Source organism: Ictalurus furcatus, chromosome 19 (assembly GCF_023375685.1).
Source record: "Ictalurus furcatus strain D&B chromosome 19, Billie_1.0, whole genome shotgun sequence".
In the NCBI taxonomy this organism is placed as follows: domain Eukaryota; kingdom Metazoa; phylum Chordata; class Actinopteri; order Siluriformes; family Ictaluridae; genus Ictalurus; species Ictalurus furcatus.
Genome location: NC_071273.1, coordinates 26,737,261 through 26,742,987, shown reverse-complemented (window position 1 = coordinate 26,742,987; position 5,727 = coordinate 26,737,261).

Here is a 5,727-nt window from a genome sequence, read left to right as displayed (position 1 = left end):
TTGTGCAATACATATGTTCCCTTCCCTTTTCAGTGTTGTTTTTATGTAGTATTTAAGGAATATTTGGTGCTGTGTTTTCTCATTTAACTGCGGAACTGCTCTGCAGTTCCCTCCTCTCGCTGTACAAGTTAGAACAGCAACACGACACCTGACCATGCAGGTAAAATGACACAAGACTGCAAAAGACAGTCAAAAGACTGCATACTCTCTGTCTTTTATCTACTGTAGCTGTCACGTGTTGGCAGAATGCCTTATTGAGACACTTCTGCACTTGCTTCGCTTCAGAGACCCAGAGGCTCTGTCAGTTATATGTTGTGAACTTGTTTTGGACAGCTGCCATTTTCTGACAAATGAAATATTTTAGCTTTCTGTCTTCAACAGCAAAACATGGAAGGTAGACGAGATACCATCATCCGCTGCTTGATGGAGTTCCTTGGAGAGTCTCCAGAGCACCTCATCAACGACTACCAGGTAAATTTGAACCATTTTCTAATTGTTATGTCCATGTTAAACATATCTTTCAGTGTAATAATCTAACCCTCAGTATTTCTATAGGTATCTAACTCTTGCCACTGTGGTGGAAAAATTAATAAAATTCTTAATAAAATGTTTAAAATGTTGTGCTCAGAGATCTTGTTTTCTTCACTTGCAGTGTAAATGTTGGTACCATGATTTAACGTCACAGAATGGTTCAGTGTAAAAGCGAGTCTAAGTAAAAATGACTGTGGTGTAGTGAGTAAAATGTAGTGACAGAATCATAAAATCCCTAGTAAAGGTTACTTGAGTATTTCGATTGGAACAATTTATAAAAGTAAGTAGTGTTCACGTGAGAATATGCTCTGTAACATTTACTAAGGATTTCTGTGTGGAAATTGTTACCTGGCTTTTTTTAAGTAAATTTCACTCCACATTTTTTTCAGTGCACATGTCACTTCACTACAGAAGCCAAGCTGTTCATTTTAAACATGGTGGACTTCCTGTATGTCACACTACAACATCACGACCTTCACTGCAACCCGTTGTGTTATTTACAGACAGATCTGCACTGTAGTACCAGTGAAGCACGGTGAAGAAGGAGCTCACATGTAAACATTTTTGGACAGTAGATCACTATACACTGTTTACTGCAGGAAAAAGTAGAAGTTTTTTTAAAAGTGTGAACACTCCTGCTGCAGCTGATAAACTGACACTGATAAGATTACAGTTTTATTTACCTTAAGATCAAATATAAGAATTTCCAGCTGAGTCTCGTGAACTAAACTGTTATTATTACAGATAGAGCGGTTCTTACCAGAGCGTGTTAGCGTCTCCAGTTCTCGAGCTGAAGTGATGAACATCACGCTTACAGTAACACTTTAACTGCCTCTCGCTCTCAACAGCCTGAGTGTCAAACACTAACAAACAGGAAGTGCTTAAGTTTGTGTATGTGTCTTATTTAAGAAATACGCATATGAGCACAGTGCTAATGTTTGTGTGTGTGTGTGTTTGTATATGTGTGTATGTGTGTATGTATATGTGTGTATCTGTTTGTGAGTGTGTGTTTGTGTGTGTATGGTGTTTGTGTATGTGTGTTTTTGTGTGTGTGGTGTATGTATTTGTGTGTGTCCTTAAAACCTACTTACACAGCAGCTCATTGATGCAGCCTTTAAGATTTCAACCTGCTGAGTTGCTGAGTAACAGATTATTTGGATGGGATTAGTTTTCCACAGGAATGTGGGTGCTGTAATTATATCTGGAGTATCTCTGGGATTTCAGCTGGAAAGATTACGCTGTGGTTTTCCTCCTATAGAATAAGCAGTAGAAATAACCCAGGTAATATACAGTATATGTGGTCATGTGACCTATTAATGACCATGTCCTTTACAACAAGAACTTTTAATAAAGATCAATAAAATAGTCAAATGTGCCATATTTTGTATCATCTGCAGTGGTTTAACAATGAAAGCTGGTCAACAGACATTGCTGTTGTTGAGCTGGGAGAAGACCAGGAGCCTGGATGAGCAGTTGTGTTACAAATTTCCTTTAGCACATGAAGGTTAATTTGGAGGCAGTGATCCTTCCTCCAGGTTGAGCTATCAGTAGAAGCAGCTAATATGGCATCTTCAGGAGCTGAGTGTTAATAACATGTCAGTGATTAGAGAAGCCATCAGGCTGCTTGACTGTTTCTTAAAAAAGATGTACAGTGATAAGAGAATAGGTCTAAGCACAGATTCTTGAGCTACGCTAGTCACCAGCTGTGAATGAGATTCCCAAAACTGATACAGAAGTACACTTCACAGTCCCAGACTTTATGATCAACCCATAAGACAATAATTAGCCACCAAGGCTTATGGACCCAAATTTAAAGCTCCAAGCCTGGGGCGTAGGAGCGATTTTGAATCTGGGGCGATGCTGAAATGCAAGGGGGGTCGGGGGCATGCTCCCCTGAAAAAGATAAGATAATACCCCAGATGGAGAAATTTGGGATGTGTTTATAATAATAATAAATCACTTAAATGCTCTTTCAATGACTTTTCAGTGGTTAAATATTTGTAAAACACAGACTGATGTAAAGGGTGACCAATATCATCGATTTATGAATAAAATTAAAGACGAAATATGGAGATAGGAGTTGTGATGTACGTCACTGAATGAAGCTCAATTTATTCATTAATATTACTCCAAACAGAGAATTGTTCATTTAAAACACTAGCTGCTATGGTCCTGGCAGCCCCATACAGTGAGGGAAAGAAGTATTTGATCCCCTGCTGATTTTGTACGTTTGCCCACTGACAAAGAAATGATCAGTCTATAATTTTAATGGTAGATTTATTTGAACAGTGAGAGACAGAATAACAACAAGAAAATCCAGAAAAACGCATGTCAAAAATGTTATAAATTGATTTGCATTTTAATGAGGGAAATAAGTATTTGACCCCCTCTCAATCAGAAAGATTTCTGGCTCCCAGGTGTCTTTTATACAGGTAACGATCTGAGATTAGGAGCACACTCTTAAAGGGAGTGCTCCTAATCTCAGCTTGTTACCTGTATAAAAGACACCTGTCCACAGAAGCAATCGATCAATCAGATTCCAAACTCTCCACCATGGCCAAGACCAAAGAGCTCTCCAAGGATGTCAGGGACAAGACTGTAGACCTACACAAGTCTGGACTGGGCTACAAGACAATTGCCAAGCAGCTTGGTGAGAATGTGACAACAGTTGGTGCGATTATTCGCAAATGGAAGAAACACAAAAGAACTGTCGATCTCCCTCGGCCTGGGGCTCCATGCAAGATCTCACCTCGTGGAGTTGCAATGATCGTGAGAACAGTGAGGAATCAGCCCAGAACTACACGGGAGGATCTTGTCAATGATCTCAAGACAGCTAAGACCATAGTCACCAAGAAAACAATTGGTAACACACTACGCCGTGAAGGACTGAAATCCTGCAGCGCCTGCAAGGTCCCCCTGCTCAAGAAAGCACATATACATGCCAGTCTGAAGTTTGCCAATGAACATCTGAATGATTCAGAGGACAACTGGCTGAAAGTGTTGTGGTCAGATGAGACCAAAATGGAGCTCTTTGGCATCAACTCAACTCGCCGTGTTTGGAGGAGGAGGAATGCTTCCTATGATCCCAAGAACACCATCCCACACCGTCAAACATGGAGGTGGCAACATTATGCTTTGGGGGTGTTTTTCTGCTAAGGGGACAGGACAACTTCACCGCATCAAAGGGATGATGGACGGAGCCTTGTACCGTCAAATCTTGGGTGAGAACCTTCTTCCCTCAGCCAGGGCATTGAAAATGGGTCGTGGATGGGTATTCCAGCATGACAATGACCCAAAACACACGGCCAAGGCAACAAAGGAGTGGCTCAAGAAGAAGCACATTAAGGTCCTGGAGTGGCCTAGCCAGTCTCCAGACCTTAATCCCATAGAAAATCTGTGGAGGGAGCTGAAGGTTCGAATGCCAAACGTCAGCCTCGAAACCTTAATGACTTGGAGAAGATCTGCAAAGAGGAGTGGGACAAAATCCCTCCTGAGATGTGTGCAAACCTGGTGGCCAACTACAAGAAACGTCTGACCTCTGTGATTGCCAACAAGGGTTTTGCCACCAAGTACTAAATCATGTTTTGCAGAGGGGTCAAATACTTATTTCCCTCATTAAAATGCAAATCAATTTATAACATTTTTGACATGCGTTTTTCTGGATTTTTCTTGTTGTTATTCTGTCTCTCACTGTTCAAATAAATCTACCATTAAAATTATAGACTGATCATTTCTTTGTCAGTGGGCAAACGTACAAATTCAGCTAGGGGATCAAATACTTTTTTCCCTCACTGTAAACACAGAGCGCGCGAGACAGGGAGAGAGCGCGTGCGAGAGATTTTTATTTTTCCTTTTTTCTTCCCCTTTTTACAATCTTTTAGTTATCAAATTTCACACTACACATTGAAGTCAAGGTGACTCAATACATACATATATATATATATATATATATATATATATATATATATATATATATATATATATATAAATGCTTAAACATATTTCTGTAAAAATTAAAATCAATCAGTATTATTGATGTTATCAGTCCGGAGAGAACTTTACTGGCAGTTTATGTGTTGTGCCACGTTGTTTCTTCTGCACAGGCATATCGACATCTTTGCCTGACTACTGATAAAATTGATCAGCTGACATGTGAACCTGTTCCTTGTGAGTGAGGTACTTAACAAATTAATAAAAACCTGAAAAGTAAAACAGACCCGAGGTTACAGTCTCTGCCTAACTCTGAGGCCAAATCACAAGGACCGAAGTGAGACATGTGCAATGTGGTCCGTATCAGGCTAAGTCACATCCCCCCTATTGAGATAATGTTGAGCCTAAACATTTGGTTTTAGAGAGTACTGTATCTTCACAGCAGTATTAAATGTAAGTAAGTCAAGTGAACTGACTCGCTAACAAGAGCTTGAATAACCATAACTAATTTGTGTATCTGTGATTCCTATACGGGTACGTGTCTATACATTGTTAAGCAGTGTAAGTGTGAATTCTTCTGGCGTGTGGTATTCATGTTGCATAATGCTGAATAATTTCTGCATGTTTTCTCTTTAAATGCTGGTTATGTCCAGTGATGAGTAATTAGTAAGATCAGATGGCAGTAGTAGTCTGCACATTTTATATTATATGCAAACTCTATATAAACTCTCAGTAAGGTGTTGTACGCATGTTACAGATGTGATATCTGAGTCCGTAACATTAGAATAAGGTGGTGATTACTTAATGTGGAATTCGGGTTTTGCAGGGAGTACGAGTATCTGGATTAGGCAGCCTTGCATAATGGTTCCTTTTGCTGACATGTTGTGCTGATGTGAGTTTGTGAGTTAGTTTAATTACAGTCTCTTTGCAACAGTGTAGTTTGAAGTGATTTGTTTCTTTTCTGAACCGTAGATTGGTGAATAGAATAAAGTAGTTGTGTAAATATACAAAAAAATATATATATATATATATATATATATATATATATATATATATATATATATATATATATATATTATACGGTTATGGATATGTCATACAAAGTATACAAGTTGCAATATTCAAATAATACAGAGCAGTGGTCACAAACTCGAGGAATGGAGCATATACTGCACAATCTGTGAAGTGAATTGATAAATCTTTATACGGTAGCTGTGACTGAGCTGTGAACTGGATGCAGGTGTGTGTGATCTGGGAATTGCAGTC